The sequence below is a fragment of the Arachis ipaensis genome, chromosome B06, assembly GCF_000816755.2.
Source record: "Arachis ipaensis cultivar K30076 chromosome B06, Araip1.1, whole genome shotgun sequence".
Taxonomy (NCBI): Eukaryota; Viridiplantae; Streptophyta; class Magnoliopsida; order Fabales; family Fabaceae; genus Arachis; species Arachis ipaensis.
In genome coordinates this window covers 22,065,480-22,078,702 of record NC_029790.2, presented here as the reverse complement: position 1 = coordinate 22,078,702, position 13,223 = coordinate 22,065,480, and the positions used below count along the sequence as shown (strand labels likewise).

At 33.1% G+C, this 13,223-nt stretch overlaps 1 long non-coding RNA gene across 1 annotated transcript; it reads right to left on the bottom strand.

The window, feature by feature from the left end:
• LOC110263238 lies at positions 410-12,935 on the bottom strand. Its single transcript, XR_002348547.1, has 3 exons — positions 12,924-12,935; positions 11,927-11,937; positions 410-598 (listed from the first exon to the last, which is right to left on the bottom strand). It is a non-coding gene; the product is annotated as an uncharacterized LOC110263238 (long non-coding RNA).

Genomic DNA, 13,223 nt, shown 5'->3' with positions numbered 1-13,223 from the left:
CTGTGTACCATCACCGGGTTTGACTCCTTCTCTTTGCAACCAAATGCTGGAGCTACAGGAGAGTATGCTGTGCTGATGGTTATTCGAGCATATCATTTATTATGATGACTTAGCTCATTTGAAATATGTCTGCTTAACTTTTATGGAAAATATTTGCTATTAGAAAGGATTTTTTATCAATTTATGAGTTAATTTATGACTCTTCTGATTTACTTACATTCAAAACAGTATTTGACATTTTTATTTAACATTGTACTTGTTCATTTCATCCGATAGTTGATAACCTTCAGTTGTGCTATTGTCTCTTGCTGTATATTTATAAGAGATCAATTTTTTGTTTTTTAATGTTGCTCAAATAAATTCCTGCAATGGCTCTTAACTATTTTGGAAACTAGAAACTGCAGGCAAGAGGAGACCACCACCACAATATTTGCATTATACCTGTCTCTGCACATGGTACAAATCCTGCCAGTGCTGCCATGTGTGGCATGATAATTGTTTCTGTCAGAACCGATGCCAAGGATAACATTAACATTGCAGAGTTGAGGAAGGCCGCAAAAACTCACAAGGACAACTTATCAGCACTTATGGTAAAATCCTTGAGGAAGTAGGTGTGGGGAACTTCTTTCAAATTTTGGGATTACTGAAACATCAGCTTCTTTACTCGTAAATGTCATTATAACATTTTTTATGCTCCCTTGCATTGCTCTTTCCATGAAACTTATGGATATTTCAGGCAGGAGGTAAGTTTAACTACAATTTCAAAATTTATTATGTAGTTTAAATTTGCTTTAGCCTTTTTTTGTTGTTCAAGATATCCTTTCGTAAAGTGTATTATAAGTTATAATCATATCTTTCTATAGTCTTATTCGATAACACTTTTCTAAATTACAAAATACAAAGATACTGAGATTGTAGAGAGATAGTAAAAATTCGTATATACCATATCCATATTTTGGATGGATATAAATTTCGTCTATCTTCTTCGATCAGTTTGTGTCTTTAGATTTCTGTATTTTTATTCAGAAACTGATCTCCAATTACATTCTTATATTCAATTTAAGGACAAATAATGCATCATTGTTCTAAATGAGAATAATTATTTGTGAAATGCAGGGCACTATTGCTCAACACAATCCCCATCTTGATAGTGTCTCTAACAGTACTAGTACTAAGGGATTCATTTGCCATGAGTTCTATTGTGAATGCAGTAGTAACAGCAACATGTGTCATTGTCTATGAGAGCATATTCTGCATGGGATTTGGTGTGATTCCCAACATTATTTGTGCACAGATTTTTTCAACAAGTGTGAGAGGAATATGCATCTCAATTTGTGCACTCACATTTTGGATCAGCACATTGATGGTCACATCTTCATTCCCATTCTTGCTGCATCAAATTGGACTCACTGGTGTCTTTTCATTGTTTGTTTGTGGTTGCATCATTTCATGGGTGTTTGTTTACATGAAAGCTCCTGAGACAAAGGACATGCCTTTAGAAGTCATCATCGAGTTCTTCGCCATTGGTGCTAAGCCTGGAGCTGATCTTCGCCATTTTGTTTATTTGGTAACTATCTCATAACAAAGATAGAGAGACATTGGAAGACACAACACAACTATTTAGAGAAAAAAATAAACAAAATGTCTCTGTCTTTACTTAACCCAAAATGGATGGGACAATAAAAGAGTTTATAAAGACAAGTTTTCTGTGTCTGAGATCATTGGCAAACAAAACATTCATAATATTATCATTATTGTGATCACAAAGAATTGAAGCAGCAGTAGATTGATATAGTTTTGAGTCTTTAGTTGATTTTGATTCCAATTCCTATTGAGAGTTGAAGATTTCATTGGTGAAATGGAAATATTAGAACCTTTTGCTGGTACAGATAAGATTATGTATCTTTTTTCCATTGTACTTTGAAAAATAGAAATTACAATACAAATACTTAAAACAACTATAAGTGTTATGGATTGATAATATTCTAATCAAATTCTTGCACTTATAACATTTGTAAGTAATAGGTGATTGAGTTAAACTACTTTATTACTCTTATTATAGTATACGATTAAATATCTATTAAAAAATTTAATATTAAACATACATACAAATAATATAAGTAACAAAATATTTAAGCTTTGTTTGGTTGGAGAGAAGTGAAAAAGTAATAGAGGAGAGGGAAGAGAAGTTGCAAATTTTTATGTGTAATTCATGAAAAAAAATTTGCAACTTTTCTGTCTCCCACTATTTTTCCACCACTTATCTCCAACCAAACAATTGAAGTGTCCATTTCCTTGTGCTGGGCATTTTTTTTTCTGGTGAATGCTATGAAAAATTTCTCCTTGTATGAAGAGTTTGTGGACAAATGAAATCAAGATATGTATGAGGTTGTTAACTTTGCACGACAGAACTTGTCTTATTTAGCATTAATTAATTGTTGTTAAAATTAATTAATGCTAAATAAGACAAATTTAAACTATTTTTTTTGTCTTTCTAACATTATTGGTTATACAAATACATTACAATAAGCCAAGTATAATGCCATTTTGTGGTTGACAAGTGATAGTTGTTCGAATTGCTTAAATACCATTTTGTGATAATGTGATTGATGGTTAGAAGAATATATGAATACCCTTATCAATTACAAAGAATTTTTTTATCCAATAGTAAAAATAGGGTGACCATGCAGGCACGAAAACATAAAAAATCCTGGACCTTCTTCATTCACTACCTTAATACAGATTCTACAGTCCTATACTGCATTCTTTTTTCACCCTAAAGTGCCAACATCAGCAATCACTGAATGATCCCATTCTGCCCTTTAACTAATATCTTCTTGGATATAACAGATTTCACCTCTTCTACCATCATATTTGGACAATTCATGGCAATCAAGTTCTGTCATTTAGAAGGATTCTCATTGCTTTTCCCAGCATTCCCACCATTAGCAAGTGAGGCATGAAATGCACGCGTAATCTGAAAAAATAAAATTAAAAAATAAAAATAAAAAACCATTAGCTTCCATCCTTCCACATACATTTTATTGTAAATTTGTGATACATAATAGGAAAATAAACTTGTCTATTCATTGCTCTGTATAGTTTTTATCTACTCCCATAACCCCCCCCCCTCAAGATTGATATTATGTACATTCCAAGACTCGAGAAAAACAATATAAAAACAAAGAGAAGGAAAAATTGCACTTCTTATTCAAATTATGTTGGTTTGGTTAAATCAAGGGGACAAGTCTTTTTTTTCAATGCAGATTCAATGCAGAACAACCCCAAAAATTACTTATCCAAGTAACTGAAACTTTGACACAAAACAATCAGATAGCAATGCATGCTCAAGTAAGACAGCGCAATTAGATGAAATGGAGAACAACCCCATCAAAAGAAAATCACTCAACCAAGTTTTTAAAAATATAGAACATATTTATATCTACAAAAAAAATTATTTCAACTTGTAAATAATGAATGTTAAAAACCATTGATGCAGTGCTCATAGAATCTCACAATGAGACATCAATTAATAATCACAAGTTTGCAATGTAAAATTCATGGTGTTTGTTGTCAATTGCAATGCTCAGTTAATCTTGCATTCTGGACAATACCATGGTCCTTCTTGTATATGCATTTTCATAACACCAATACACCTGGAGTGATAACTCAGAATTGTTTTAACATATAACTATAGTTCCATTATAAGAATTCTGCACTTATGAACCAGAAAAATAGAATCACTGATAAACAATTGAAACAAAATTTCCTCTAACATATATCAAGCACAAATTGAAAATACAATAAAACAAAACAAAGTAAAATAGAACACGAGTTTGGAAAGAAGCAATAAAATATATCATATACAAGAGATAGGGTGAAAACGACACCTAATAGAAAATAATATTGCGGCGGCGGGAGAAGCGGGTTGAGCGGCGGCTGCGGAAGTGGGTTGGGAGGCGACTGCGGAAGCGGGTTGCAAGGCGACTGCGGAAGTAGGTTGTGCGGCGAAGATGAGCGGACGGGAGAGAATGCAGAGGGAGACGAAGAGACCATAGCAATAGTGATTGAAAGAGGGACAAAATCCTAACAGAGCAAATGGCTTACTACTTTGAATTTCAAAGTGTAAAAAAAAATAAACATAGGGGTCAATTTTTAAATATTATTTTTTTCAAAAATAAAAAATGAGGTTCAATTTGTAAATATTTTTTGACAGGTTAACGGTACTCCTACATAAAAGTGGGAGCAAGGAATCCATGGCCCATAACTTTAATGTATTTATGAATTTTGTCTTTTTTTAATTTCTATATTTTGATATAGATATTGTGAATACTTTTTGTATTTATTTAAAACATTGATTTATTTTCGATTCTTTTTATATTTTGTTGAAATATAATTATTTATGAAAATCAAGTTTTAATAATGGTATATGTGAAACTAGTAAAAATCTATAATTAAGAAATCAGTAACAATGACCGATTTAGCGACTAATTTTAGATTTTCAGATCAGACATCAACGACTGATTCTGCAACCAATTTTATCAGCGATCAAAAAGTGGGTCACTATTTAGCGACCGATTTTCTTAGCAACCAATTTAGCAACAAAAAAGTGGTCGCCGTTTAGCGACCGGTTTTATTAGCGACCGATTTAGCAACCAATATCGCTTGGTATTAGTCTGGTAGCATTGGTTGAAAATCGGTCGCTAATATCGGTCGCTAACGGTTAGCGATCGAAGTTAGTCGCTATTTTTAAATTAGCGACCAAGGTTTTAACAACTACCAAAATCGGTCGTTAATGGTTTAGCTACCGATTTTCAAGAAAAATAAGTTGCTAAATCGGTCGCTATTTCGATAATATCTTATAGCATAATAACTAATTTTATTAGTTAATTATAGTATACATCTAATATGATAAAATAAGAGAAAATAGATAAATGAAAAATCAGAAGCATTATTTAACAGTAGACCTAATTAATAGGATTTTGTATTTATATAAATTAAATAATTCTATTAATTACCGATTTATATCATTTTTAGCATTTTTACCAAAATGCATTGCATCTCATATTTCGTTTATAGTGTAAACGAAATAATTTTGAACATATTTCGTTTACACTGTAAAAGAAATATAGAAAAATTTTTAAACATGTGTTATGGGTGCACATGTAATACGTGAAAATTGATGTACTCCACGTATTTCGTTTACATTGTAAACGAAATACGAGTACCTGTAATTATAAAAAATTTAATTTTTATAGGTATAAAAATATCATTTTTAAAATAATGAAACAGTATTAAAAAATAAATTTGATCGATTTAAAAAAATAAAATTCGATATATGTTTGTTACTGTTTAGATCTATCTTAATTAATTTATATCTCATCTATATTTTAAAATTTAAACTAATAACTTTCTCACGTTGTTACTCTACAAAGTGGAACGTTTCAATTAACAAGCGGTTTTAACTTAAGTCACGTAATTTAAAATTGTCAATTTAATATAACAAATTTTAAGTACGAATTTAAATGAGATGATTTTTAGAAAATAATGTGATGCCAATTTTAAATTACGTAATTTGATCGCTACGGTTTAAATAGACAGTTTTAAATTACGTGTTTAAATGGGTAGTTCTAAATTACGTGACTTAGTTAAAGTCGCTCACTAAAACCGTCTATCTCCCATATTGCACTTGAAACATTTCTATTTGTAGAATAACAACGTGAGAAAGTTATTAGTTTAAATTTTAAAATATAGATGAGATATTTTTTTTGAAACAAAGGAGCTCAAAACAAGAATGGAGCAAAACAAGAAAACAGACATAAATTAAATACAACTAGGTAGCACCACACAAAGCAAAAACATATCCCGCTGTCATTTTCGGCATTGCCATCAACAACTAAAGGGATTCTGATGCCTCTACTCCTCAAAACTCTGAAAAGATGCGTTAATGGTATCTTCTACACTTTTTTCTGCATTCTAAAAAATCCTCCTATTCCTCTCCATCCAGACGTTCCACACAATGGCAAAGAAGCAAATTAGCCATTTCTTTCACTCTTCCTTTCTCGTAGTTACACCTGTCCAACTGTGGAAATGTTCCTTTACAGTACCAGGAAATGACCACTTCCTATCAAAGTGATTCAGCCATGCGCACCATACCTGCCAAATAAAATCACACCCAAGAAACAAGTGATAAACATTTTCAGCATCCTTACTACATAGGGCACACATGTTGTTGTCATGACCAACTATCCCAAACCGGCACAATCTGTCTTTTATATTCACTCTGCCTATCAAGACAAACCATATAAACAGCTCCATTCTTGGTGAGACTAATCCTTTCCAAATAGAATTGGTAAAACTATAACTTGTTATGTCCTCCGGGAACGTATCCTCCTGCAATACCTGCACAAAGGAGTTAGTAGAAAAAATACCTTGTTTATCAAACTTCCACCCAATCCTATCCTCCCTGTTTGGCGCTAATTTAAAATTTAACCACTCTCAGAGTTTCATGTAACTGATTCAGAAGTTCCAATTCCCACTGGAATGGCTCACGCCTCCATTGGAAGTTCCAAACCCAATCTAACCCGTCCCAGAATCCGCAGACCCCAATGACACATCCTTTTTGCATTGAAATCGAGAAGAGCCTTGGAAACCTATCCTTTAGGGGACCACAGTATAGCCAGACATCCTCCCAAAAATGCGTTCTTCTCCCATCTCCAACCTCCATGGACAACTCATTTATCATCTTGTCTCTGACATGTTGTTCCTTGATCTGTAGCTGACATATATCCTTCCAATGACCTCCTTTAGTGGGCAATGTCTGAGTGGATAACAGCTTGTTAGGATTGAGATTATTGCACGAACACACCACCTTCTTCCACAGGGACAATTCTCCTTTGAGAACCTCCACCACCATTTAAACAATAGCGCTGTGTTACGTATCATCGCATCTCCAACACCTAGCCCACCTAGCCTTTTTGGCGCTTGAACCACTTCCCATCTAACCAACACCAAGCCATTCCTTCCATCCCCTCTACTCCACAAGAATTTTCTCTGTAGTGAAATCAACTTTTTAGCAACAGCTTTCGGCATCCTGTACAAGCTTAAGTAATATATTGGCAAGCTATTTAAAACAGCTTTGATGAGCACCAACTTTTCTGCTTTATTAAGCACCTTCGACTAATCAAAGGTAGATCTAAATAGTATCGAATTTTATTTTATTAAATCGGTCAAATTTATTTTTTTAATACTGTTTTATTATTTTAAAAATGATATTTTTATACCTATAAACATTAAATTTTTTATAATTACAGGTACTCGTATTTTGTTTACACTGTAAACGAAATACGTGGAGTACATCAATTTCCACGTATTACGTGTGCACCCGTAATACGTGTTTAAAATTTTTTCCATATTTCGTTTACAGTGTAAACCAAATACGTTCAAAATGACACCTCTCATGATACTTTCATCTCCCATCATTTCTTTCTTTGATAGATCAAATGAATGCAGTTAATTTCCTTGGCAGTGAATGTTATGCAGGACTTGTCATATCATATTTAGATAATAATATCCTATGCTTTAATGTCTATGACAAATTTGTAATGGGTAGGACAGATAATACAAGAACTTTGCTATAGACATATAAAATTTGGATTAGTTGGAAAGCAAGTCCTTCATGGAGATTGTGTTACTAGTTTGTGGTCGTTGGAAAGAGGTTTGGATTAGATTTTTAGCTCTAATTACATCTAATTTGAAAGAGAATAACTAGGGAACTAAAAGCATATCAGCCAAAAATCAGCCAAAATGTGTTTGGGTTCCATGAAAAATTGGGTTTTGATTTGTGCTCCGTGATCTCAGGAACAGTTTTCAAACATATTATTCAAAAAGTGATTTTAATTAAACAGTTTTGTTTACTTTTTGGCTGGTCACATTTTAGTTCCGTATACTTTTCCAATTTGAAATAGGTACTCTAATTAGGATCTCTCAAAGGCAAAAAGACTTGCATTTTCATTGTAAAAATAGCTTTGCTATTACAACACAACACCTGTCTCGACAGTTGGCCTATAGCCCAAATCAATGACTTGGGTTTTCCTAAATGGGCCAACCATAAAAATACTCCAAGCAAGACCTTATTTCACCATGACCCAAATAAAAAAGACAACTCAATTTCAATTGGCCAAACAAAATATTGTTAAAGTGAAACTGCTGCATACAACTTTAACAAAAAAAAAGCTGCTGCCTACAAAACAGAAAATTTTTCCCCAATCACCAAAAAAAAAATGTTTCAAAATCACCGATTCCGGCTCCCCCAACCAAAAAATTTTAATCTTCATTTTTTATTTAACTTCACTCTTCAAAATAACAAATTTCATTATTATTTTTTATATAGCTAAATTGATAAACAAAGAAACCATATATATATATATATGCATGAATTAATTCTTATAAGATGAGATGGATAAAAATATCTTTTTACGTGAGATATCCATATATTTTTATTAAGATAAGATGGATCATAATCATCGTAACAGCAAATATCTACTAAATGTCCAAATTGGTGTCCCTAAAAACTGAAATAGTGGCAATTATTAATTATAACGAGAAAAAACATCGTATAGATTAATCTTCATTTTTTTATTTAACTTCACTTTTCAAAATAAAAAATTTCGTATATTATTTCTTATATAGATAAATTGATAAATAAACAAACTATATATATGTGTGTGTGCATGAATTAATTCTTATAAGATAATCTGCCTAGTTTACCTAACTACTTTTAGTATTTAGTTTTCCATAAGAGTAATTAACCAACAATTTAACTGTTTTCGATGATTTAAAATCTAATGTTATTGCTAACTGTTGACATATAATAAAGAACCTGATAGAGAGAAGACCAAGTCAATAATCAAGATTGACCAAGATTCTAATTTAGCCGCTGAATCAGTTAGCAAAACAGCATGGAGATACATAAGCTAGCCTAGTAGTATAGTTTTTCCACTTGTACAAATATTGATTGAGCTTGTTTTGTAAAGAAGTTTTTTCATGATCATTCATTCAATACAAACACATACACAGATTTATGATTCATCATGAATAGAACTTCAGATCTTCCTTTACTTTTTCTCATGGTATCTAGAGCTCATTAAGATCCATGGGAGAAATAGTTCCAATTTCCACCACTTTACGCAATGCGAAAAATTTTCTTTCTCAACCAATCCTTGATAAACTTGATAAATCTACCTTCAAAACATGGGAGCAACTTGCTCTTCACACGATTGGTTCCAAAACTCTCAAGGATCATCTAATCAAAGAGAAGATTCCTCCAAAATTCTCTACTGATGCAGAAAAAATAGCAGGAATAGAATCTTCACAGTACAAAGAATGGAAGGCTCAAGACCACTACCTTATGACTTGGCTTCTCACGTCTATGGATCTTTCTTTTAAAAATAAAATGCTAGATTGTGTTTTTGCATATCAGGTATAGAAAAGATTCATGATCATTTTGCAAAAACCTCCAAAATTCAAATCACTCAGCTTCGAGCATAATTGCTATCAATCAAGAAAGGAGGAATGATAGCTTCAGAATATCTAAAAATAATTCAAAAAATTGTAGATTCTCTTGCTTCTCTTGGATTTAATGTTTCTTCTGATGATCACATTACTGCAATTACACAAGGACTAAATGAAGATTATGCCTTGTTTTTATCATCTATTATGACTAAGGCTGATTCCATTACTCTTCCAGAAGTGAAAACTTTACTTTTGGGACATGAGGATATGATAGAGAGGTTTAGAAAGACTGAGAATACTCTTATCCAATCTAATTTCACTCAAACCAATTTTGGTAATTCTAGAGGCAATGGTAAAAGTTTTTCTGGCAGAAGAAGCCATGGACAAGGACGTAGATTTGGTAGAGGTGGCAGATTTCAATCTTTATACTCTTCCAGAGTTCAATATCAAGTCTATGGCAGAATGGGACATTCGGCCTTGACCTGTTTCCATTGTTACAATCAAAATTATCAAGCATCTTCACCTTCTTCGAGTTCAACCTCAGGCCCACCAATTCCTCCACCTACATCATACCACAATCCAAGAGCTTATCTTTCTACTGCTACAAAATTTTCAAACAATTCCTGGTTTTCAGATACTGGTGCATCTCACCATATCACCCCCGATCAATCAAATCTCTTAAAAGCATCTGAGTTTAATGGTTCTGACCAAATTTTGTTTAGTAACGGAACAGATACTCACATTGCACACACTGGCCACACTTATCTCATTTCTTTAGATACAAAGCGACAATTCTTTCTAAGAAATATCATTCATGCCCCTGATATGTCGCAGAACTTAATTCGTGTTCAGAAATTTGCAGAAGATAACCACTCTTTCTTTGAATTTTATTCCACTTTTTGTTGTGTTAAATCACAGGAAACTCAGGAGATACTCCTCCGGGGCATACCTAAGCATGGCATATATGAATTTCAAAGAATTGCTATTACTTCATCTACTTCTAATGAATCTGCCTCAAACCAGCAAGTTCATTTTCCTAGAGAAAATCAATGTAGTTCTCAATTTGTTCCTAGAAGTTTCAGTGCTAATTGTCCCTCATTTTCTCTTTGGCATGATAGATTAAGTCATACTTCATCTAATATAATCAAGAATGTCATTTCTAAATGTAATCTTCCTGTTTCTAATAATAATACAACAAACAATAAGGTGTGTGAAGACTGTTGCATGGCAAAGATGCATGCTCTTCCATTTCAATCTGATTCTTTTCAATTTCATGCACCTTTAAAGATAATTTATACTGATGTTTGGGGTCCAGCACCCATGTTATCTTATCATGGATTTCGATATTATGTTTCTTTTGTGGATGCATTTACTAGATTTACTTCAATCTTTCTACTTCAAACAAAATCACAAGTTTTGCAGGCATTCATGCAATTTAAAAATCAAATGGAGAACCACACTGGTCTTAAGATTAAGTCCCTGCAATCTGATCATGGCAGGGAGTATTTGTCATCTTCATTTTCTTCTTTTTTAACTATGCATGGTATTGTTCATAGATTCTCATGCCCTCACATCCATCAACAAAATGGGAGGGCTGAGAGAAAATATAGGCACATTGTAGAGATTGGTATGGTTATATTAGCAAGAGCTTCTATCCCTCTTCTTCATTGGGATGATGCTTTTTTGTCATCTGTTTATCTAATAAATAGACTCCCTTCACCTAATACTTCTAATGTCTCACCTTTTGAATTACTACATAATCAAGCCCCTGATTACTCTTTTCTAAAATTTTTTGGTTATGCATGTTATCCATTTTTAAGACCTTACAATAATACAAAATTCTCTTAAAAATCACAATTATCTGTTTTTTTTTTTTTTTGGGTATGCACCCAATCACAAAGGGTATAAATGTTTAATGAAAACTGAAAAATAATTATCACTCGACATATTATTTTTTATGAAACTTCTTTTCCTTATCCTCAATTATTTCCTACTACCTCTACTCCTTACATTAACAATAAATTCTCTCAAACTTCCTTAAGTATCCCTCTTTTACCTGTACCTGCTTCAATTTCTATGGCCACTAATCATGATGCAGATCCATTAAACTCTAATGATGATCAACATTCCAATCAACAATCCTCACTTTCAAATTCTAATACTAATCCTATCCCTCAACCTGGTAATAATCATAATGTTCAACCCTCTAATACCAGTGATCCTCAACCCTCTATTCCTATTTCAGGTAAAGAAATCTTGTTACCTTCTACTACACGTACCCAAAGTACTCATAATCAACACCCTATGGTCACTAGATCTAAGTCTGGAATTTATAAACTAAGAGCATTAAGTGCACTCACTTCTTCCTCAAGTACTGACCCTCAATGTCTACAAACACCTCCTACAGTAAAACAAGCATTACAGCTTCCACACTGGAAGAATGCAATGCTATCTGAACTTCAAGCTTTAGAATAGACGCAAACTTGGTCTCTAGTTCATCCAAGTCCCAATTCTACTGTGATTAGTTCCAAATGGGTTTATGCCATTAAAAGAAACCCAAATGGCTCAGTAATACGCTATAAAGCTCGTCTTGTAGCTTTATGGAATCATCAATTTGAAGGGATGGATTTTACTGAGGTATACAGTCCTGTGGTTAAACCTGCCACTATTAAAGTGGTTCTCACTCTTGCTCTTTCTATGAACTGGCTTATCAATCAATATGATTTTAACAATGCCTTTTTAAATGGCAAATTACAAGAAGTGGTATACATGAAACAACCACCAGGCTTTGATAATGGTGACTCTAACGCTGTTTGCAAACTTCATAAAGCTATATATGGATTAAAACAAGCACCTCGGGCATGGCACATTACATTATCTACAACTTTAGGCAAGTTTGGCTTCACTACAACAAGGTCAGACCCTTCCTTATTCACTAAAAGAACTTCTTCTTCTATAATTTTTATTTTAGTTTATGTTGATGATATACTGGTGACTGGTAATAATCAAAATGAAATCACTGCATTGATGTAGAAATTACATGGCATGTTTGCTTTGAAATCTCTTGGCACTTTCAATTATTTTTTAGGAATTGAGGCCACTAAACTAAAATCTGGTGCATATCATTTATCTTAAACTAAATACATAAAAGATGTGTTACACAAGTCAGGCATGATTGATGCTAAGTCAGCCCCAACACCTATGATTACTTCAGAAAATCTCTCTAAACATGGTTCTGAATATTATTCTGATCCTACTCACTATCGTTCTATAGAAAGGGCTCTGCAGTACTGCACCCTCACTAGACCTGAGATAGCATTCTCAGTAAATAAGGTAAACCAATTTATGAAAAGACCTTTGCTCAACCACTGGAGATTAGTAAAAAGGATCCTTCGATATCTAGCTGGTACAATTGAGCAAGGTTTTCTTTTTCGTCCATATACTAATCTTCAAGTTTTTGGTTTTACAGATGCTGATTGGGCCTCTGATGTTGATGATAGGAGATCCACTTCAGGCTATTGTATTTTCTTAGGCACTAATTTGGTTGCTTAGTCAAGTAGAAAACAACATGTAGTCAACCGTTCCAGTGCAGAATCTGAATACAGGAGTATGGCAGCAGCTACAACTGAGATTATTTGGTTACAAAATCTCCTATCTGAGCTTGGTTTTCAACATTTTGGAGTATCTACCATTTATTGTGACAATGCTAG